Genomic DNA, 24,588 nt, shown 5'->3' on the forward strand with positions numbered 1-24,588 from the left:
TCCACCATCTAATCATTCCTTCATCCCTCCACTTTCTCAGCCTCCTTTACAAGAACCCCTTGCAAGGCGAGCACTGATGTGGGTGTGGGGTCAGGGGAGACACAGAGGCAGACAGGGACGCATGCTGCTGCCTCCACCCCATGCCCCACACAGAGTCCCTTCTGACCGCAGGGCGTTGGTGGCCTCCTGGTGAGCCACACATGCTGGCCTGTCTGCCCTGGCAGAGAGGTCTGAGCTCGCCATGGCCCTCACACAGGTCTGTACCCACAGCCTCTGGATGTCCCAGTGGGTCATGCCTTGTAAGGAAGGGAGTTTCCAGGGCTCAACTTGCCTTCTAGGCTAAGGACTTCAAATTCCCTTGAAAGTTGCTTCCAGACTACTGGGGTTTTTCTTTGAACTGTTTAAAAATTATACATTCTTGTGCTAATAACATAAACAAGAGCTTGTTGAAAGCAGGCACTGAATCCCATACTGCCAAATTTTTCTTAAAAAAAAAAAAAAAGCAAGCAACTAGGCACTGACATTCTCCCCCATGAATGAAACCAGTTCCACAGATGTTTTTATTCTGTGAGCAGCAGAACCAGCCCACCATGCCGATGATAACTACAGCTGCTTTTGCTGGGTTTAGTATATGCCAGGCTCTGGGCTCAGTGTTCTACTTAGCACAGAGATGTATTAACTCAATCATTTTCAAAAGGTATATTATGCCCATTTTACAGATGAGGGTACTAAGGCACAGAGTGGTTAAGTAATTTGCCCAAAGTCACACAGCTTTTAAGAAGTAAAGCTGGGACCTGGATCCATCATGGCTCAGGAGCTAGGCAACCTGTTTAACAGGTAAGAGGAGAAAAAGAGCAAAACAATGTGTTTTTGATGTCCCAGGCTACAAACCTCCATTCTCCATCTATTGGAAGATTAAGATATTCTGAGGATTCCCTGGGTGAGCTGCCCTGTGGTGAGCACTGGGTTGAGAGCGGACAGGGTTGGGGGTGATATAAAAGTAGCAGAAGGCAAAGTTCCAGCCTCCGATGATAGTCCAGAGAAGGACCCAATACCGTGAGTGAACCTGCATGGGCTCAGAGCTCCAACCACAGGCAGGCAACAGAGGGTCCCGAGCAGCCTCTCTCACTCTGTGAGTTGATATAGCCGATGACACACAAGGCTTTTAAAGGCCAACCAGCCAAGCGCAGGGTCCTGATGGCAATTTAGTTTTCTGACTAAAAAACCTAGTGAAGTTTACTGCTTAAAACATTTAAATTAAAATATTTGGCTCAGGAAGTGATACTGGTGACATGGTTAAGATGCTCTGAGGTTAGATGACCTGGGTTCACATCATGACTCTGTCACTGACTTGCTAGTGTGACCTAAATCAAGTCATGTGAGCTTATCTTTGTGCCTCAGTTTCCTCATCTGTTCTTGAAAGGACTGGATAAATCCATGTAACAGCATTCAGGACATATAGTAGGTGCTTAAAAACTATTAGCCAATGCCATTATTGTTAGTAGTATTATTGCAAGCACACAGACATTCTAGAATGAAGTTCAGACTCGGTGAGACCAAAGGTTAGGGTAAATAGGATCAGTCTGGATAACCTGCAGTTGTTCCTGCCAGGCACAGTCTCACACCTGAGTTGGGAGGAAGGCTGGGATGGGGGAGGACCAGTGTGGTTTATTTAGTGCTGTGGTATGAGGAATCATTCAGGAGAGGCAGTCCAAAGTGCTGGCAGCCTGCTTGGAAACCAGGGACACAAATGTCTGCTGGTATTCCTTACTACTTCATCTTAAAGGAGAAAACAGCATGGGAGGCTTTTGCCCAGATACATTCAGGGAGAGGCAGTTGGGAAGAAAAACCCCTCTAACTCCCACAAGCTCCCCAGCTCCGAGCTACGGAACACTCTCCTGCCAGATTCCTCTTCCTATAATAAAATCCACGTTCATCATGTGAACGCTTTGCTCAAATGGCTCCTCTACCTGTAGACATGTATGTAGACATATATATAAAACTCAAACTCCTGTGCCTGAAGTCCCAGGCCTCGAAATCAGGCCCCCGGCCTCCTTTCCAGCCTCCAGCTACGGCGTGAGCCATGTGAGTGCACTCCACTCTGCAGGTCCTACTCTCTCAGGCAGGCCCGCTCACCCCTTCATCTCTGTACATCTGAAAACCTACCCATTAGCCAAGGGTGAGGGCCTTGGGGCCTTGGGGCTGGGAATCAGCTCTGCCCTGACCAGCTGGGCTGCTCCATGCACGTTCTTGAACCATCTCTGACCTGTTTCCTCTCCTGGAAATGATGGTATAAGTTATTATATTATCCAATATAAATGGAGGGGTGGGTGGACATACTTTGAAATGTGTTAAAGCACCATATAAATTCAAGAACGTATTCCTATTCAAGCCCTTGATTCCCAGCTCTTCCATATTTACGTCCTCCTGACAGCTGATCTAACTCGCTGGTCAGATTCCTACGTTGTAAGTTACTCTTCTTCTTGCACATGGACCTCTCTTCTCTTCAAACGATAAGCTCCTTGTGGGAGGCTCTTGTCTCAGACAACTCTGACTCTTCCCACTCCACCCACACACATAGAATGATCCACCCACACAAATTACAAGCGTTGAATTCATGAACCACTGCCACCCAGGAAGGTAATTAAGGATCCTAAAGTTGAAGTTGAAGAGTTTCTTTCAACGTTTCTTTCAGACGCTTACAGGGTTGTCTTTAAATCTGGCCAAAATACTGTGGGTGGCTGGGGTAGGCTGAATAATGGTGTCCCAAAGATACCCATACCACAATCCCCAGAACCTGTGAGTGTTACCTGCAAATGGGACTTTGCAGATGTGATGAAGTCAGGGATCCTGAGATGGGGGATTATCCAGGTGGGCCCAATGTAATCACAAGGGCCCATATAAGAGGGAGACAGGCAGGGCAGAGTCAGAATTAGGTGATGGGAGACAGAAGTGAGGCTGGAGTGATCCCATTGTGAGGAAGGGGCCACAAGCCAAGGAATGCAGGCAGCCTCTAGGCTGGAAAAGGCAATGGGTCGGGTCCTGCCCTTGAGCCTCCAGAAATGAACCAGCCCAGCTGATACCTTGATTCTAGCCTAGTGAGACCAATTTCAGACTTCTAACCTCCAGAACTGTAAGATCATACATTTATGATGCTTTGAGCCACAAAGTTTGTGGTAATTTATCACAACAGCCATAGGAAATTAAAGCAGATCCTTGGGTTGGGGAGAGGGGCTGTATTCTAGAATAATTTCCAGACCATTCTTCTAAATTAACTTTGGTCACTCCACAAATACTCCTGAATGCCAAGAAAGTGCCAGGCACCAAGCTAGGTGGTAGACTACCCCACAGACAGCTCAGCGCATTCCTGTTCTTAATGATGGAGTCCTGTCGACTTTCTCTATATTGGGCCCATACTACATGCCAGGTAGATAGATATATATATATTTTTTTGAGACAGGGTCTTACTCTGTTGCCCAAGTTGGAATTCAGTGGCATGATCACAGCTCACTGCAGCCTCAACCTCCCCAGGCACAGGTGATTATCCTGAGTAGCTAGGACTACAGGTGGGTACCACCACACCTGGCTAATTTGTTTGTATTTTTAGTAGAGACAGGGTTTCACCATGTTGCTCAGGCTGGTCTCAAACCCCTGACCTCAAGTGATCTGCCCACCTCGGCCTCCCAAAGTGCTGGGATTATAGATGTGAGTCACCGTGCCTGGCCTGGGTTTTATATTCTTAATCTTTCAAAAACACTTTTACTTCAGGTTTAATATCTCAATGAAATAGGAATAGTAACAAGAACAGCTACCATTTATTATTCCCCTCTGTCTGCCTGTCACTTTATATTACCTCTAATTCTTACAAAGACCTGGTGAGGTATTATCCCCACTCACTGATGGGATAATTAAAGCTCATCAAGGCTGAGCAATCTCCTAAGGGCCAAAGCTGTGGCATGCTGAACCCTTCCACACCTGTCTGACTCAGGCTCCAGTCCTTACTTCTTACTGACTAGGAAGCTGAGAGCAGAGAAGAACACTGCCCCAAATCAATAACTCCTTTTTTGTTAAATCAATAGTCACTCAATATGAGACATAAGCAAGGTTTACATCCTGAAACGTGTCTTCCTGGTTACAGAAAATTGAGTCATAAAAATCCTGGGGCCAGCTGGGCTCTCAAAGGCTCTCAAAGGCCATCTGGCCAAACTCCCTGCTCTGGAACGTTTGTCAGCTGTCAGGACTGAGGGTATCACAATTCTCAGCACCAGTGATCCCACCCACTAGAGGCAAAGCTTGGTTCCAGAGCCAGTTTGATCTTAAACATAAATAGTGGAAAGAGGCAGATGCCCCAAACTGAAGACTGCCTCTGGGTGTGCAAGAGCTAGGAGGAGCCATCGGGCACGTGGCTCTCAGTCTTGCCACACTCAACACCAGCACCAACCTTTATTAGCATCACCTCCAAATGCCACACACAGGCCAGGTGTGGACATGCACACATCACTGGTATGGAAGTTAAATAAACATGTTCTGCCCTGAGGTCACATGCAACCCTCAGGCACTACATGTGTATGCAAAACCTCGAAAGCTTTTAAAATCACCCAGTTAACCCAGACAAGGGGCAATCCTAGACAGACAACAACCACACATGCAACGAGAAATGAGAAGAGCCTCAGCAGGGAGTGAGGGGACCACGGGCCCAAGAGAGGTGGCCATCTCCTTGCTGATCTCCACTCTTCCTGGTCTGGCCTGGCCAGCAAGGCCCTTCACTGCGGAGCCCCAGACACCTCTGCAGCGATACCTCTCACCGGCTGCCTCCGTGCCCCAACGCTTCAGCCAGAATGGACCCCTGGCCCCGCCCAACACCCACACAGGTTTTCCAGCTTCCACATCCTGCTCCCTCCTCCCCATGGAATATCATTTCCCCTGCTGGAATCTTGGCCACCCTGCTGGAATCTTAGCCACCCTGCTGGAATCTTAGCCACCCTGCTGGAATCTTGGCCACCCTGCTGGACAGGTAAACCCCACCATAGGCAAGTCATCTCCTTTCCTCTAAACTCCTTCATCTCTTAATGGCCTAAGGTCACCTCGCCATGCCCTGTATGACTCTGTGTGTGCCTGTCCCATTTCCCTTACTGCAAGGTAAGCTCCGGAGGGAGGGGCCCTCTCTTTCCCAGTTCTGTATCCCCCACGGAGTCTGGCACTGTCCTCATACACACCATAAGTTTATTACCATTATGAGTCAGTGAGGCAGGGCCCAGGCACCCAGGCTCCGTGGCTTCCTGAGCTCCCTCATCGGGAGTCCAGGACTGACGAGACCACTGAGGAGGCTGAGCACCAGGGGAACCTGAACCCCCAACATGCACAGCCACAGAAATGGCAGCAGCACCCCCTCGTTCAAAAAGTGATTTTTACAGAAGCAAAAGCCAGATGAGTTTCCAAGCCAGCTTCATAATCCCGCTCATGGTGGGCACACAGACCCAGGGAGGGAGCAGGGGATGCAGTCACCACTACTGCTTCCTCTGCTTCACCCCCATCCCTGTCTAAGACTGAGGGAAAAGAGGAGGGGCTGAAGCCAGCAGGCAGCTGTTCCTCAGCAGGCCAATAAGCCCTGGCCCATGAACCGTGAGCACCAAGCAGGTGTAAACAGGAGCTACAACAGGCCTGGCGGCAGCACAGTGTCCAACCCTTGACCACACGCTGGCACCTTAGGGAGCAAGAGCCACAAGGATTTTTTCAATCTTGGGAGATTAGAGATGTTTGCTCAAGCACCTGTCAAACAGTAACCACCTTCAGCTTACCGGGCAATCGACTCTTACTTTTACCCTCCTCCGAGCCAGTATCAGTGCCAAACAAAAAATGTGCCAAACACAGAACAAACACTGGGCTGGGGCCCAGGCTCTGAGCTTGAACTTTAACATTTCTTTTCATGTGGACTGTCCCCAGGACCCCTCATCCAGCCCCACGGACAGCAGGAACTTGCCACCAGGTCCTCCAGTTCCCAGATGACACCGCATATATTGTGATGAGGGCCGACGGGGAGGACCAACAGCAAGGCCACCAAGCGCGGGTGACCTCAGGCACACCGCTTCTCCTCTTGGGGCCTGCGTTTTCTCATTTCCTCATGTGTAAGTGAGGCGACTGACCTGGAGGAGGTCTAGTTCCCAGAGATTAGGAAAGGGCCATGCATCCTGGAGTACAGAAGGTCAGCAAGGAGAGCACACACAGGGCTGTTCTGAAAGCTGGGATGTAATGGGGTCTAGAAAGAGTAATGCTGAAAACAACGCAGATACTGAGCCTTCTAGAGAGTCTATGAAATAGTGAGAGGTGACAGGCAGACCAACCCTGCTGTCTTCACAAAGGCAGAGAGGGGCGCTACAGCCTCTCTCTCTCTCAGGAAACACACCTCTGGGAAATGGAAAACTCCAGTGGACGGTGCAGAGGTAAGGAGAAATAAGGGACTGGGCTTTTCCATATGACCCGGAAACACCTACCTTCCTGCCTCCCTTCTACACACACACACACTCTCTCTCTCTCTCTCTCTCACAGGGTACAACCAACTCCTCAAAGGATGCTGAGACACCTATGGCTCTTCAAGCCCCCACCCCTGGCCCTCTCACATTAAACAGAAGGCCTCAACCCCCCTCTAGCGGACCTTTGTTACTCCAGAAATGGGGGCAACCAGATAGGAGTGCCCGCACATTCTTGGCCACACCTCTCAGACCGTTCCCCTGCCTCTGTCCAATCTCCTCCAACACTGACCATCCCTCCTCCTTCCCACAACAAGACCTTGCCCCTGACCTATTTTTTTCTTTTGCCTTCGATCTCCTTTCATAAAAGCCCTCCCCTCAAGCCCACAAGCCCACTCTCTGCTCTCCTGTACCAAACATTTAAATAAACCTCCCATAGGCTCTGCTTCTCCTCCACCCTCTGGACATGGCCACCATCTCCCAAGGACGGAGTGCACTTGCCATCTTCCCTGCTCCCTCGACACACACTGTCTGGCCCCAACCCCAAGCTGCCCCTCTGTGACACCTGAGGGCTCAAGCCAGTGGGTCTCCTCAGCCACCCCCTGCCCCACAGTGTTCCCTGCTGGCCCCACACTCTTCCTGGAAGCCCTCCCTCCTCCCTACTCTCTGGCCTCACCTCCTCAGCTTCCTCCCCCAGCTCCTCTTTCTCCACCTACTCTGAGGCCTGGGAGTTCCCAGGCTGGTCCTCGACACCCCTGCCTCCCTGCCATCTGCACTGGCTCCTGGGCTGCCAGAGCCCCTCCACAGGCTCTGCACTGATGCCTCCCCACCCTCAGGCCAGCCAGGACCTCTCAACCACCGAACCCATTTCCAGAACAAACCAAGTTACACACACACATACCGCATCACCGCTTCAAAGACCCACAGGCAACTGGAAAGGGGCTCAGGGAAATTTCGGAGGGTGATGAAATTGTTCTATAGCTTGATTGTGGTAGGGGTTATGTGACTATGTGCCTTTGTCAAACTGTGCAGAACTGCACACTAAGAAGGATGAATTTACTGTATGCAAATTATATCAAACAGGATGGAAAGAAGTCCCATAGGCTCCCATCATGTCTAAAACTAACATGACCACCTTCTCCCAAACCAGCTCTTCCTCCATCATCCAGCTCTCCCCCCGATTAGAAATCTCAGCCATATATCCAGCCAGGTAGTCAGTCTAGAAATTCCACCTGCATAAATTTCTTTGAATCCATGCCTTCGGTTCTGTCTCCCCTTGGGGACTCAGGCCATCCTCACTTCTCACAAACCACCTCCGTGGGGCTCCCACCCCTCCATATGTGCAACTCCAGAAAGAGCAGGACCCTCGAACTCACTTACTCCCACCAGCTCTCCTTTCCACTGGCTCTCCCGAGTTCCTGGCTGTTGCTTAACAGGAATGACAGAAGTATCTCCAGATGCCACTGTCAAATCAAGACAACTCTCTGTCTAAATATTCCTGTCTAATTTTGCACACAGCTCTTGTTTCAACGGACAAAGATAATGACTCAGTGTCCATGGTTCTTACTGGAAAATTATCCTGCCAAGTTTTGAGCTTCCCAATAATAGCCTTCTTTAAAATTCTCTTTGAGAAAGGAGAAGTGACCTTCCTTCCTGATCCTTTTCTATAGGGAACAAAGGGCACCCAAAAGATCCCATAACTGACCAAGGAGTGTTACGGGAAAATCCCGATACATCCCCACAGGTTCAATTAACAGCAAGAAAGAGAAACTCATTGAATAGGCTTAGGATGGTTTTCCTTGCCCTGTGCAAGAAATCCCTGTTTTTCAGCTTTTCTGCATGCCAATCAGTTTGGGACTTAGAAATTTGGGGTGTAAATTCTGGATTACACTGAAGGCAAAAATTAGACTCAGAAGTAAAGCACCTTTCTCCACAGACACATAAATATGCCTCTTTGGTGAGCAGGCTGACCAAAGGAGAAAAGAAAAAGAAAAGGCTCACTGACCTTGACACTGATGCTTCAAGCAACTACAAAAGAACTCCACAAATCATACCCATGTCCACACTGCTGTGTAAAAATACACATACGTATGTTTGAAATGCACCCAGCCACTCACTCCCTGCAGATGCAGGCCTGGCCCCTCCCACATCACAAGACACAGAGCTGTCTGAGCAAAAAGTGAGGATGAATAAAGCATCTCCTTGAAGAACCACTTGTGGATAGCTGAGTTAGCCTTTGTGCCAGCACTCAGCTTAAGCATGTTTCCTATTTTAAAAATGGCCCATAGTTATTCATGTGCAAATCCCCTAGTCTTGCAGTATCCCTGAGAAGCTACCAGTCTTCTAATTCTCCAGCACCCCCAACCCAGCCAGTCACTGCCACACATTTAGCAGGCACAGTACATGCCCATGGGTGTCTACCTCCTAACTTTCTGCTTGCAGGTTTTGCCTCTGCCCTCCTAGGTGCACAGGTAGCCCAATCTACATGGCTTTTACCATTGGGTTAGGGCAGGAGGCACAACACTACCCTTTGCCTAAACCTCTCACCTACTCAGGGCAGGTCCCAGAGGGACCCCTGGCAGCATAGGACAACTCTTTTTAGAGTCTTACCTCAGTGGTTCTCAACCAAGGGAGATTTTGCCCTCCAGGGGACATGTGGCAATGTCTGGAAACATTTTTGATGGTCACAACGGCTAGAAGGGGTGGGGAGCGGTGCTAGTCTAGTAGACAGAAGCCAGGGATACTGCTACACATCCTACAATGCATAGGCCAGGTCCCCCACAACAAAGAATTATGGGTCCAAAATGTCATTAGTCCACAGGTTGAAAAACTTTGTCTTAGATAACACACTGGCTCTGAGGGAGGTGCCCATTCTGCCTGGTTCACTTTTCCTTTGAGTTGCTCAACATTAGGCCCCAAATCATTACGATTCTGCATAGTCCGCACCATTTGCAAGGCTGAACAAAACACTCTAAGCCATTGCCTGAGTCTTTTTTTTTTTTTTTTTTTTTGAGATTGAGTCTCGCTCTGTTGCCCAGGGGGGAGTCTACTGGTGCCATCTTGGCTCACTGCAACCTCTGCCTCCCAGGTTCAAGCAATTCTCCCACCTCAGCCTCTGAGTAGCTGGGATAATAGGTGCCTGCCACCACATCCGGCTAATTTTTGTATTTTTTTTTTTTTTTATTAGAGACAGGGTTTCACCATTTTGGCCAGGCTGGTCTCGAACTCTTGACCTAAGGTGATCCACCCGCCTCGGCCTCCCAAAGTGCTGGGATTACAGGCGTGAGCCACCGCGCCCAGCCGCCTGAGTCTTAAAGATGCTGCTCCTGTAGCTCCCATTTTGTCTCTCCTCAGGAGAAAGGCCTTCCTCCAAAAGAAGAGTCTCCCAAGAGCCCTTCTGCCAGGACGACCCACCCATCCACAGCGTGACAACTGGCAGGATGGCATCAATGAATGTTCAAATCCTTTGGCAATCAGGTAGGCCTGGCATGACCAGCTACTCAGTCCTGTCACGTAGATCCAAGGCCCAAGGGAACGTGCACAAGTTTTTCAACAGGCTGCAGGCCCGACCCAAGCTGGAAGACTGCACACAAGCCTCTCACCCTTCAGGAAGCTGACATCTCTCACCCAAATGGGGAGTCCCAACACCCAAACCTGCCCCTGCAGCATTCCCCATCGCCCAAAGAGGGTTTGGCACAGTGGCTGTTACCTCTGTGCAATGGGTGAGAATGAGCCTCGGAAAGGTTCGAGTTTAGGGGAGTAAGCCCAAACCACTCACAAGACCCCCCAGTGTTTGAAGAAGAGGAAAGGCCAAAGAAAAGCGAAAGGAAGAAAGGATCAAAAAGGATCCCCTGTCCCAAGTACACACAAAATTCCCACCTGTGAAGCCCAACAGCTGGCTCCAGCCAAGGAAGTCAAACTTCTCACCCAAACCTGCAGCCAGGGGCAACGAGCCTAGAGCCCCAGACACACAGTGCAAGGGGGTCTCGGAGTGAAGAACAACATTATTAGAAAGCGAAGCAGGAAAGCTGTATTGGCGACCAAAGGGCACGGGCAACCGGCATTCGGCAGCGGGAAGGCGGTCGGGCAAGCAGCGGGCGTGTCCCAGGGACCCAAGGCTCTGCACGTGGCCCTCGTCTCCTCCCCGAAGCAGGAACGAGGGGCTGAGGTGGACCCAGGGACGTGAGACGGCCGCAGAGGACCCACCCTGCAACTGAGGCGCCCCCACTGCGTCCGGACCTGAAGCTCGCGGCCAGCGAAACTCGCGGGGAAGCTGCGCTGTCACATGAAGAGAATGCAAGAAGGGCTCAGGTGGGTGTTGACCCCAGCTCTGGCCGCAGCCAGACGGCGCCCGGGCACGCGGCGGGCCGGCGGGTGGCAGCCTTACCCGGCTGCAGGAAGCTGGGTTCCGCGGTCACCTTCTAGCCGCCTCCGCGCCCGCCTCTGCGCGCTCGCCACTGCGCTGACGCCCGCCACGCGCTCCGGATCTGTTTACCAACTCGCTCCCTCCGGGGCAGTCCCAGCGCACAAGCCCTGCCCCGCGGGCCGCTCCCATTGGCTGCGCCGCCGTCCGCCTGCCGAATGCCGCTCTGCGCGTGGGAGCGTGCTCGGCCCGTGCTCCCGGCCCGTAGCCAATCGCGACCGAGAGCGGAGCAAGAGGAGCCAATGGGAGGCTACCTTAGCGGACAGGGCCCTCCCGTTCTCCTTTTCCCCACCTCCCGGCTACCTTTCCCTCTAGCAAACCCTGGCTGGAGGCCTGGCTTTGGAGTTGGTGGCCTGCGCGCATGCGCCTTGAGAACGGGAGCCTTTTTCACTGCGATGCAGTGTGCGTGGCCGCAAAGGCCGGCTGTGTGCCTGTTGCTTCCAGATTGGTGCTTGCTGGGCCTGTGCGCGGGCCTGGGAGGGTAGGCTGTGGACCAAGCAGACGCGACTGCGGGGCGTGGAGGGTGCCGCCGCTTTAAGGACCGGGCGATGCCTGTTCTTTGCTCCTCTCTATGTAGCAAGAGCCCCTTTCCCAGGGTGCACAAAAAGCACTCCGAGGAGGGGAAGCGCGGCGGGCAAGGCCGCGCACTTCTACCTCCGGCGTCGGGGCCCTTCAGGCTAAGGATGCTTGTTTTGTGTGGCGCCATCCTCAAAACAGGAAGCCTCTGCCACCCGCGCCCAGAGGGTAAAGAGATAGTACCCTCACCGGAGTCGCTGTCAGCCCACCGGTCTCGTCGGCGTGCAGGTGCCCGCAGTCGCTAACAGCCGGGGTTTTGGGGGTCGCGCAGCCAACACGGGATGGAGCTCGGTTCCAGCCCTCGGCAGCCCCGCCGAGCAGCCCTGGGAGGCACCGCCACCACCAGCACGCAGATTTGCCCAGTCACTCCCTCCCTAATGAGAAAAGGAACGTATGAGCCAAAGTCGGCTCGACAATTTCCACTCAGATGACCCCAAACACTGGTGTTCAGCTCTGTTAGTCGTTCTTGTGGAAAAAAGAAATAACAATTTAGTTTTTCATAAAATGAAATACTCAAGCCAAAGGATTGTTCCTTATTCTGAGCCTCCCCCCGCTTTTTTTTTTTTTTTTTTTTTTTTTTTGGTATTGTGAAACGAAAATTCACACTGCCAAAAGGAAAAAAATTAAGCTGAAAGCTGAGTCATGCAACTGCCTTTCCTTTTGTTCCTAAGCAGATAGCTACAGATTAAAGGTGAAGTATCTCCACTCTATGTTCACCTTATCTTGTGTAAAGTGCCGATTTACTGAGCGCCAAATACATAGTTGTTGCCCTACCTGCTCCCTTTTTCGCAACATGTGTCTTCAGTAATGTGAACATACCTTCCATCTTTCCCCTCCAGCCTGCTTTTCCCCTTTAAATATTGAAGCCCTCAAAATCATCTTTGGAGAAAGGCACAGACCTGTCTTCTGGGCGCGAGTCCTTCACCTTCGCAACATAAATTTCTAAACTGATGCAGGTACTTTTTGGTTCACAAATATTGACATTTAACTTAATTGAAAGTCGTTTGTTTTATATTATCATTTGGAAAAATTTAAAGTTAGCTGTTCTATGTTGATGCCTAAAATTGGGGATAGGGGGCTGCTTTATTATAATGAAATCCAGAAGTGAACCTAACTTCACAGTCCCCTATCGGCTCCCCAGAGATCTGCCTGAGTCCCCAAGAACAGAATTCTAAGTGTGTGTGATATGGGCGAACACAAGCTCTGTCAGGCTCCGTTCTTCCTAGGGGTAGGGGAGGGCTTTCTTCCAAGGAGAATGGAGACTGTGCCTTGTGGCGTCTGTGGCTGGGCACTGGTCGGCTGTTGGGTGCTCCTCTCTGCACAGTCATTCACATGCCCTCCCCACAGCCCATGTTCTGCCTCCCCCATCTTCACCACACTAAATACAAAGTACATTTTAAAGGACAATTAAGGAGTTATTTTGGCTTAAGTTTCAAGTAACTGCCCCAAACAGTTGACAGCTTGCCTTGATTAGGTCAGCTGGCTCCCTTTTCCCACACAGGAGAAAAAGACCAAGCCTCAAGGCCTTTCAAGGGTGGCCGTTGCTTCCTCCTACAGTAACTGTTCCCTTACACAGTTACGCTGTTCCCTCCCTGTTTCCTCCAAGCTCTCCCAGCCTAGTGACCCAGACCACAGTCCATGGAGTAAGAGAGTTCCTGGTTCATTACTTCCTGAATCTTATGAACTCTTCCCCATCAGATTTCAGCTGGATGAGAATGTGATTGTCATCAACTCCTGCTTCTGCTAAGTGGGGAGAGGATATGGTGCCTTAGTTTCACAAACATGGGGCAGGAATTGGCGGCTTCCATGCTAGCTCAGTCCTACTCCACCAGCAATGCCAAGGCCAGCTTCTCTCCTAAAGTACCTTGAAGACAAGCATAACCCACCACCACAAACATTAGTTTTTCTTCAAGGACTGCCAGTCTGATTTACTAGAGAAATGACCTCCAGCTAGTCTATGCAAAGACAAGATCTTCCTCAAATTAATACGACTTTGACCTTACTCGCTGTGAAATAATGACCTCAGCTTTATTATACTAAAGACACATTTCTTTCTTTCTTGACCTGGCTTTTAGTGCAAAGATTTTCCCTGCAAATTATTTTTCAGGTGTGATAATGGGATTGTAGTTAGATTTTTTTAAAGAGTCGTTATGTTTTAGAGATACACATTATCAGATGTAGTAATATTATATATGGGATTATCTTCAAAATATTACAGGATGGGGGAAGTGAACAGGCCATGGGTTTCTTTACATTACATGCCTATGTGACAGGTGAATTTCTACCCTGGCTTACCTTTAGGAAACAGGATACCTGTGGTCAAAAGGTGCCCCACATGACCAAACACTGAGATCCAAGAAGGCAGCTCACTTGACCTCTGAAGAACTTCTAACTTCATTATAATCTAATTTCCATGCTAAATGACATTCCCACCAGCACCATGACAGTTGATAATCACCATGACAATGACCAGAGGAAACCATAAAAGGACAAAAAAAAGGAAGGCAATACTCTAGTTTTGAGAAGTTCTCTGTCCATTCCCAAAAAAGACATGAATATTATCCCCTAGCTTTTAATACCCAACCCCTTCATTAAAGAGGCCCTATACTTGTGACTTCCTGACTTTCACAAGCTGAGTAGTTCATGAACCAAGCTCCTGCTTCTCAATTCCGTGGCCATCCAACAAGGCCTGCACTACGTGACACTTGCTTTTGTTTTTCCAAATTGGCTTTGGAACACCAAAGAGGGAAAGACTCCATTTTATGGGGGACCAGCTTTGTTGGTAACAAGTTGATAATAGTGGAAGATGAATGATGAGTCTACAGGGGTTCATTATATTATTGCCTATATATGTTTCCAATTCTCTATAATAAAAAGTTTTTTTAAAAAAACAAGGTACCTGCAAAGAACACCCAGCCTGAAGATAACACTAATAATGTGGCTCTCCCTCTCCTCCTCCCCCTCCCCCTCTCCCATTCTTCTGTCTCTGTCTACTTCTTTCTTCGGTCTCCCTCTGTTGCCGAGGCTGGACTGTACTGCCGTGATCTCAGCTCACTGCAACCTCCCTGCCTCGGGCTCCTGTGATTCTCCTGCCTCGCCTGCCAAGTGCCTGAGATTGCAGGCGCGCGCCGCCACGCCTGACTGGTTTTTGTATTTTTGCTGGAGACGGGGTTTTGCCGTGTTGACCGGGCTGGTCTCCAGCTCCTGGCCTCGAGTGATCTGCCCGCCTCGGCCTCCCGAGGTGCTGGGATTGCAGACGGAGTCTCGCTCACTCAATGCTCAATGCTGCCCAGGCTGGAGTGCAGTGGCGTGATCTCGGCTTGCTACAACCTCCACCTCCCAGCCACCTGCCTTGGCCTCCCAAAGTGCTAAGATTACAGCCTCTGCCCGGCCGCCACCCCTTCTAGGAAGTGAGGAGCGTCTCTGCCTGGCCGCCCATAGTCTGGGATGTGAGGAGCCCCTCTGCCCAGCCACCCCGTCTGGGAAGTGAGGAGTGCCTCTGCCCGGCCGCCATCCCGTCTAGGAAGTGAGGAGTGCCTCTGCCCGGCCGCCATCCCGTCTAGCAAGTGAGGAGCGCCTCTGCCTGGCCGCCCATCGTCTGGGATGTGAGGAGCGCTCTGCCCGGCTGCCACCCTGTCTGGGAGGAAGTGAGGAGCGCTCTGCCCGGCTGCCCCATCTGGAAAGTGAGGAGCGCCTCTACCTGGCCGCCCTGTCTAAGAAGTGAGGAGCGCCTCTGCCCGGCCGCCCCATCTGGGAAGTGAGGAGAGCCTCTGCCCGGCCGCCCCGTCTGGGAGGTGAGGAGCGCGTCTGCCCAGCCACCACCCCGTCTGGGAGGAAGTGAGGAGCACCTCTGCCCAGCCGCCACCCCGTCTGGGAGGAAGTGAGGAGCACCTCTGCCCGGCCGCCACCCCCTCTGGGAGGAAGTGAGGAGTGCCTCTGCCCGGCTGCCCCGTCTGGGAAGTGAGGAGCGCCTCTGCCCGGCCGCCCCTTCTGGGAAGTGAGGAGCGCCTCTGCCCGGTCGCCCCATCTGGGAGGTGAGGAGTGCCTCTGCCCGGCCGCCCATCGTCTGGGAGGTGAGGAGCGTGAGGAGCGCCTCCGCCCGGCCGCCCCGTCTGGGAGGTGAGGAGCGCCTCCGCCCGGCCGCCCCGTCTGGGAGGTGAGGAGCGCCTCCGCCCGGCCGCCCCCGTCTGGGAGGTGAGGAGCGCTTCCGCCCGGCCGCCCGTCGTCTGGGAGGTGAGGAGTGCCTCTGCCCAGCCGCCACCCCGTCTAGGAGGAAGTGAGGAGCGCCTCTGCCCGGCTGCCACCCCGTCTGGGAGGAAGTGAGGAGCGCCTCTGCCCGGCCACCCCGTCTGGGAGGAAGTGAGGAGCGCCTCTGTCTGGCCGCCCCGTCTGGGAAGTGAGGAGCGCCTCTACCGGGCCGCCCCGTCTGGGAAGTGAGGAGCGCCTCTGACCGGCCACCCTGTCTGGCAGGTGTACCCAACAGCTCCGAAGAGACAGCGACCATCGAGAACGGGCCATGATGATGATGGCGGTTTTGTTGAAAAGAAAAGGGGGAAATGTGGGGAAAAGAGAGATCAGATTGTTACTGTGTCTGTGTAGAAAGAAGTAGGCATAGGAGACTCCATTTTGTTCTGTACTAGGAGAAATTCTTCTGCCTTGGGATGCTGTTGATCTATGGCCTTGCCCCCAGCCCTGTGCTCTCTGAAACATGTGGTGTCAGCTCAGGGTTAAATGGATTAAGGGCGGTGAAAGATGTGCTTTGTTAAACAGATGCTTGAAGGCAGCATACTCCTTAAGAGTCATCACCACTCCCTAATCTCAAGTACCCAGGGACACAAACACTGCGGAAGGCCGCAGGGACCTCTGCCTAGGAAAACCAGAGAACTTCGTTCATGTGTTTATCTGCTGACCTTCTCTCCACTATTATCCTATGACCCTGCCACATCCCCCTCTCCGAGAAACACCCAAGAATGATCAATAAATACTTAAAAAAAAAAAAAGAAAGAATAGTCTTTTAAAAAATATGTGGTGGAATATTTAGATATCCATATGCAAAAGAGCGGACGTTGATCCACATCTCGAAATAGATCACAGACCTAAGTGCAAAACCTAAAACTGTAAAACTTCTAAAAGAAAACAGGAGAAAGTTTGAGTGGTCTTGGGTTAGGCAAAGATTTCTTAGAATACCACAAACACAACCCATAAAAGAATTTGATAAATCAGACCTTATCAAAATTAAGAACTTCTGCTCTTACTGTTAGAGAATAAAAAAATACAAGAAACAACAACAACAACAAAAAAAATACTAATAATGTGGGCAGGGTGAACAAGAAGAAAACAGTGAATAGGCCAGGTGCGGTGGCTCACGCCTGTAATCCCAGCACTTTGGGAGGCCGAGGCAGGCAGATCACGAGTTCAGGAGATCAAGACCATTCTGGCTAACATGGTGAAACCCCGTCACTACTAAAAATACAAAAAATTAACCGGGTGAGGTGGTGGGCGCCTGTAGTCCCAGCTACTTGGGAGGCTGAGGCAGGAGAATGGCGTGAACCCCCGGGGGGCGGAGCCTGCAGTGAGCTGAGATCACGCCACTGCAGTCCAGCCTGGGTGACAGCGAGACTCCGTCTCAAAAAAAAATAAAAATAAAAAATAAAACAGTGAAGAACAGTCATTACTATTCTTGTTAACCTCAGTACAAGGCAAGGGCAAGGATAGATCTAACTGTAGCTGATAAGAACACAGCCTTTCAAATTTTGAATAAAATCCAAAATTATCAAGAAAACATTTGAAACAGATTTCATTCATGGAGTACCTCACTCTGATTGTTGTGCCTGAAAGTATTAGTTAATGATCATATACTGCCATCTTAGTTAAGACATTTTTTTAAAATGTATCTATGAGTACAGTATTATGTAATATAAACACACTCAAACAAATGTGTGTGTGTGTGTATTTTCCCAATAACCAAAGATTCCTGTGCCTGGGACTTCAGGGTGAAAAGTATGATGTTCCAATAACTTTCCTCTGATCTTCAAACTTCTCCCTTAATAACAGTGACAGAGGAGACAATCAGTTTTTCCCACTCTGCTGCATTCCCATCAGCATACAAACCCGTTGAAAAATCTCCTGCACTCACCTCCATTGTCATTGCTCTCATTTTCACCAAAATTCCTGGAATAATTATCCAGATTCATTATCTCCACTTCCTTTTCTCCTATTCTACCTAAAGCAATCTAGTCAGGTTTGTCACCTCTCCCCACCATTCCCCTAAAACTGCTCATCAGTGACCTTTCTGTTGCCAAATCAAATAGTCATTCTCGGATCTCATCTTAAACTATCAGCTGCATTTGACACAGTTGATCACTCCCTCCCTCTTTCTTATGGGTTGCCCTGGGGATTATAATGAACATCTTATAACATTCTAGTTTGGACTAATGGTAACTTAATTTCAATAATATACAAAAGCTTTGCTCCTATATAGCTCCATTCTCCCCTCTTTTGTGCTGTTATTGTCCTACAGATTACATTTTTATCCATTATATGCCCATCACCACGTTTATAATTATTGCATATTTATGCTGCCTTTTATATTTACCTATGTAATTTCCTTTACCAGTATTCTTCATTTCATGTGAATCCGACTTAATGCCTCAAGTCCTTTCAGCCTGAAGAGCACCTTTTATTTCTTACAGGGAAGATTTGCTAAGTGATGAATTTCCTCACTTTGTTTATCTAGGAATGCCTTGATTTCTTCTTTATTTCTGAGGGATACTTTTGCTGGATATAGAATGCTTAGTTGACAGGTATGTTTGTTTTTTTTTTCTGTAGCATTTTATGTCATACCATAGCCTTCTTGGCCTCCAGAGATCAAATGTTAATCTTATTGAGAATCCTGATACACTGTGAGTTGGTTTTTTTTGTTTTTTTTGCTGATTTCAAGACCCTCTCTTTACCTTTGGTTTTCAACAGTTTGATTATCATGTGTCTAGGTGTGAATCTCTGAGTTTATCCTATTTGAAGTTCAGTGTGCTTCTTGGACATGCTTATTTGTACTTTTTATCAAAATTGGAAGTTCTTTTCTACTTCTTCAAATATTTTTCTCTCCTTTTTCTGTCCTTTTTCTCTCCTTCTCCTTCTGGGACTCCCATTATAAGTATGTTTGTATGCTTGATGGAACCCACAGATTTTTGAGGCTCTGTTCATTTTTTCCCTTCATTCTTTTTTTTTTCTGTTCCTCAAACTGGATAATCTCAATTGACCCATTTTCAATTTTGCTTATTCTTTCTCCAGCCTGCTCAAATGTGCTGTTGAGCCCCACTAGATTTTTCATTTATTTTTCAACTCCAGAACACCTGTTTGATGATCTTAAAAATAATTTATATGTTTTTATTGATATTCCCTATTTTGTGAGACAAAATTTTTATACTCTTATTTTGTTCTTTAGACATGGTTTCATTTATTTCTTTGAATATATTTAAAGTAGCTGACTTAAAGTCTTTGTCTAATAAGTCTAATGGCAGAGACATTATCTGTGTTCCTATTGATTGCATTTTCCCCGTGCATGGGCCATACTTTCTTGTATCTTTGCATGTCTCATACTTTTTGTTGAAAACTGGACATTTTAAATAATATAATGTAGCATCTCTGGAAATCAGACTCTCCTCCCTCCCCAGGGTTTGTAGTTATTGCTCCTTGTTATAGTTGTTGTTCTTTGTTTAGTGACTTTCCTAATTTGTAAAGTCATCGTGATGTTACTGCTCCATAGATAATATACGTATATGAAATTCTCACATTTTGCACACCCAAAATCAACTAGTTGACTTTAATAATTTCATCTTTTATTTATAAATGACACATCAACTGTAGTCTTTATTTATAATACCTGGAAAATCATTTTATACACTGGTTGCAATATTTTCTCATTAACACTAGATTCTAAAGTGGAAGGGCTGAATTTTCTATATGAGAGGTTGATTAATCACAGTTTTCAGATCTGGAGAAAAAGTCCTGAGGCATATTTGTACAATAACAATTTTCATGCTCCACATTACCTAGCTGTGTTCAACAGCAAGATTCTTTTTGATTCTTGGGCCATTTGGGGCATTAATTAAACATGGTTAAGAATAAAAACAGGCTGGGCACAGTGGCTCACACCTGTAATCCCAGCACTTTGGGAGGCTGAGGCGGGTGGAACACCTGAGGTCAGGAGTTCAAGACCAGCCTGGCCAAGGCCAACATGGCGAAACCCTGTCTCTACTAAAAATACAAAAAAAATGAGCCAGGCATAGTGGTGCATACCTGTAATCCCAGCTACTCCAGAGGCTGAGGCAGGAGAATTGCTTCAACCTGGGAGGCGGAGGTTGCAGTGAGCTGAGATCACACCACCGCACTCCAGCCTGGGCTACAGAGTGAGGATCCATCTCAAAAAAAAAAAAAAAAAAAAAAAAAAGAATAAAGACAAATTATAACTGTACAAGCACAAGAAGAGGTATTTTCAAGCAGAAAGATGCCTAAGCAACCAAATCACAGCCTGGATACTTGCTCTCCATGGCTGTCTACTGTGTCCACTCCACACCCCAGGGACTCTCAGAGAGTTTTGTCATAATGGGAAAACAATTGCTTACAAATTATTCTATGGGCCAGGTACAGTGGCTCATGCCTATAATCCGAGCACTTTGGGAGGCCAAGGCAGGTCGATCACCTGAGGTCAGGAATTCAAGACCAGCCTGACCAAAATGGTGAAACCCTGTCTCTACCAAAAATGCAAATTTAGCCAGGCATGGTGGTGCATGCCTGTAATCCTAGCTACTTCAGCTACTTGGGAGGCTGAGGAAGGAGAATCGCTTGAACCCAGGAGGTGGAGATTGCAGTGAGCCCAGATTGCCCCATTGTACTCCTACCTAGTCAACGAGAGCGAAACTCCGTCTCAAAAAGAAACAATTATGCATTAAATATAAGAAAGTAGGAGTCAAAACAGATTCCACTATTGCTTTATTTTATTTTTCGAGACAGGGTCTCACTGTCACCCAGGCTGGACGGTGTGCAGTAGCACAGTCATGGCTCACTACAGCCTGAACCTCCTGGGCTCAAGTGATCCTCCCACCTCAGCCTCCTGAATAGCTGGGACTACAGGCAAGCACTACCATGCTTGACTATTTTATTTTTTAATTTTTTTTGTCAAGACAGAGTCTCACTATGTTGCCCTGGCTGGTCTCGAACTCCTGGGCTCAATTGATCTGCCTGCCTCTGCCTCCCAAAGTATAGGCGTGAGCCACCAGGCCCGTCCACTATTGCTTTAAATGCACAAATTTCTCATTATACCTTTACAAACCACTATTTGGTAAATGTCAGACTATCTGATCACTGGTTTTCTTCTTCCCCTAAAACTTTTTTCTATTTTTAAAAACTCTTGGCCGGGCGCAGTGGCTCACGCCTGTAATCCCAGCACTTGGGGAGGCTGAGGTGGGCAGATCAGAAGGTCAGGAGATCAAGACCATCCTGGCTAACACGGTGAAATCCCATCTCTACTAAAAATAAAAAATAAAAAAATTAGCCGGGCATGGTGGTGGGCGCCTGTAGTCCCAGCTACTCGGGAGGCTGAGGCAGGAGAATGGCATGAACCCGGGAGGCGGAGCTTGTAGTGAGCCAAGATCATGCCACTGCACTCCAGCCTGGGTGACAGAGCGAGACTCAGTCTCAAAACAAACAAACAAACAAAAAAACTCTTGTACATTTTAATTAATTGATTTCAATCTTTCATTAGGTAATAACACATTCATTTGAATATTTAAACATCTATTTTATAAAGGTTTGCAGTGAAGTCTTGCCTAATTCCATCCCTTTCCCACCCGCTTCCCAACCTTCATGCCCCAAATTCCCTTGCCCTCCCACATAAACATCTTCCCTGTTATTAAGTTTCTTATCTCTTTTCAGTTTCTTTATACATAAACAAGCAAATACAAACCTATACTTTTATATTTTATACAAATGGCCTTACTATGCACTCAGTTCTGCTTTTTTCATGTAACAATATAGCTTGAAGCTCTTTCCAGATCAGTACATAGAGAGCATCCTCATTCTTTTTCTCAGTATTATATGGATGAACCATAATTTATTTAACCAGTCTCCTGTCCTACAGACTGTTTCTATTATTTTGGTATTACAAACACTGCTGCAGTGAATAACCCTGTCTGTTTTCAAAATGTGATTGATGGCCAGGCGCGGTGGCTCACACCTGTAATCCCAGCACTTTGGGAGGCCGAGGCGGGCGGATCACAAGGTCAGGAGATCGAGACCATCCTGGCTAACATGGTGAAACCGGTCTCTACTAAAAAATACAAAAAAATTAGCTGGGTGTGGTGGTGGGCACCTGTAGTCCCAGCTATTTGGGAGGCTGAGGTAGGAGAATGGCGTGAACTCGGGAGGCAGAGCTTGCAGTGAGCCAAGATCATGCCACTGCACTCCAGCCTGGGCGACAGAGTGAGACTCTGTCTACAAAAAAAAAAAAAAAATGTGATTGACTTGGACCTAAGCAAGGCTGGGTCAGTACGCCAAGAGTGGTGCCAGTGCAGAGCCCAAAGGGCTCTTGCTGTGCTCAGAGGCCTGACACGCATGACTCACTGGCTTCATGATTAGTCACATCCCTCACCCCTCAAACACCCAGTGGTGAAAACCCAGCACAAACAGATCACTTCTCGAGCCCCAGGAATGCACCATTGCAGGCCACAATCTGAGGAAGTCACTAGATGCAGGAAAATTCAACCCAGTCCTGCTAAGAGAATGACTTAGTTCAACTCTGTTGAACTAAGGCAAGACTAATTACTGTAATTAGCTGACTGTACAATTAGAAGTGATTAAGCACATTACAAAAGAGGCTCAGAACCCCCACAACTGGAAACATCCCAGCTCAGTCTGTTAACAATGTCTGCGGCTTTTCTCTGTTTCCATAGCTTATGCTTGCAGTACATGTCTACCTTCTCAATAGGGTATTATTTTTCTTTTCAACACACTGTAGCATATGGACATTACCAAGTGTATCATAATCATTGGTTTACTTTTTCTATGCTTAAATTGAGATATAATTTATATATGGTAAAATGCACAGATCTAAGGTCTACGGTTCATAAATTTTACAAATGAAAATATCCTGTAACTAACACCTTAATCAAAATATAGAACAATTTTATCCCTCCAAAAAGTTCCCTAATGTCTCTTTCCAATCACTGCCCCCCAGCTCGCTCTCCCGAGGCAACTATTCTAGGTTGATTCCATTAAGGGAAAATAAATGGAAGGTAATTTTGGCCATTCAAAATTAGGCAAGTAGCCGTTGAATTGAAAAAAGCATATAGGGCCAGACGCTGTGGCTCATGCCTGTAATCCCAGCACTTTGGGAGGCCGAGGCGGGCAGATCACCTGAGGTCAGGGATTCTAGACCAGCCTGGCCATCATGGCGAAACCCTGTCTCTACTAAAAATACAAAAAAATCAGCCAGGCACGGTGGTGCATGGTCCTAGCTACTTGGGAGGCTGAGGCAGGAGAATCACTTGAGCCCAAGAGGTGGAGGTTGCAGTGAACTAGGATCATGCCACAGTACTCCAGCCTAGGTGACAGAGTAAGTGAGGCTCTGTTTCTAAAAAAAAAAAAAAAAAAAAAAACATATAGTTCATTCTCCTGCTCTTTTTTTTTTTTTATACTTTAAGTTCTAGGGTACATGTGCACAATGTGCAGGTTTGTTACATATGTATACATGTGCCATGTTGGTGTGCTGCACCCATTAACTCATCATTTAACATTAGGTATATCTCCTAATGCTATCCCTCCCCCCTCCCCCCACCCCACAACAGGCCCCGGTGTGTGATGTTCCCTTTCCTGTGTCCAAGTGTTCTCATTGTTCAATTCCCACCTATGAGTGAGAACATACGGTGCTTGGTTTTTTGTCTTTGCAATAATTTGCTGAGAATGATGGTTTCCAGCTTCATCCATGTCTGTACAAAGGACATGAACTCATCCTTTTTATGGCTGCATAGTATTTCATGGTGTATATGTGCCACATTTTCTTAATCCAGTCTATCATTGTTGGACATTTGGGTTGGTTCCAAGTCTTTGCTATTGTGAATAGTACCGCAGTAAACATACATGTGCATGTGTCTTTATAGCAGCATGATTTATAATCCTTTGGGTATATACCCAGTAATGGGATGACTGGGTCAAATAGTATTTCCAGTTCTAGATCCCTGAGGAATCGCCACACCGACTTCCACAATGGTTGAACTAGTTGACAGTCCCACCAACAGTGTAAAAGTATTCCTATTTCTCTGCATCCTCTCCAGCACCTGTTGTTTCCTGACTTCTTAATGATCGCCATTCTAACTGGTGTGAGATGGTATCTCATTGTGGTTTTGATTTGCATTTCTCTGATGACCAGTGATGATGAGCATTTTTTCATGTGTCTGTTGGCTGCATAAATGTCTTCTTTTGAGAAGTGTCTGTTCATATCCTTTGCCCACTTTTTGATGGGGTTGTTTCTTGTAAATTTGTTTGAGTTCATTGTAGATTCTGGATATTAGCCCTTTGTCAGATGGGTAGATTGCAAAAATTTTCTCCCATTCTGTAGGTTGCCTGTTCACTCTGATGGTAGTTTCTTTTGCTGTGCAGGAGGTCCTTAGTTTAATTAGATCCCATTTGTCAATTTTGGCTTTTGTTGCCATTGCTTTTGGTGTTTTAGACATGAAGTCCTTGCCCATGCCTATGTCCTGAATGGTATTGCCTAGGTTTTCTTCTAGGGTTTTTATGGTTTTAGGTCTAACATTTAAGTCTTTCATCCATCTTGAATTAATTTTTGTATAAGGTGCAAAGAAGGGATCCAGTTTCAGCTTTCTACATATGGCTAGCCAGTTTTCCCAGCACCATTTATTAAATAGGGAATCCTTTCCCCATTGCTTGTTTTTGTCAGGTTTGTCAAAGATCAGATAGTTGTAGATATGCGGCATTATTTCTGAGGGCTCTGTTTTGTTCCATTGGTCTATATCTCTGTTTTGGTACCAGTACCATGCTGTTTTGGTTACTGTAGCCTTGTAGTATAGTTGAAGTCAGATACCGTGATGCCTCCAGCTTTGTTCTTTT

General features: G+C 47.9%; 1 protein-coding gene across 5 annotated transcripts in view; it reads right to left on the reverse strand.

Moving 5' to 3' along the window:
- COQ8A (coenzyme Q8A) overlaps nucleotides 1-12,059 on the reverse strand; it is a 46,918-nt gene extending 34,859 nt beyond the window's left edge. Inside the window, exons 1-2 of one of the 5 annotated variants that reach the window (XM_054467829.2) lie at nucleotides 10,855-10,967; nucleotides 10,674-10,745 (exon numbers count right to left, since the gene is read on the reverse strand). The gene's annotated coding sequence lies outside the window, so the exon portion shown is untranslated. Of the gene's footprint in view, nucleotides 1-10,346; nucleotides 10,417-10,673; nucleotides 11,051-11,655 lie in introns of those variants that run through there. The other 4 variants (XM_054467837.2, XM_054467821.1, XM_054467791.2 and 1 more) reach the window with 4 other exon arrangements.
- Nucleotides 12,060-24,588: the final 12,529 nt, after the last annotated feature.

Source organism: Pongo pygmaeus, chromosome 1 (assembly GCF_028885625.2).
Source record: "Pongo pygmaeus isolate AG05252 chromosome 1, NHGRI_mPonPyg2-v2.0_pri, whole genome shotgun sequence".
Lineage (NCBI taxonomy): Eukaryota > Metazoa > Chordata > Mammalia > Primates > Hominidae > Pongo > Pongo pygmaeus.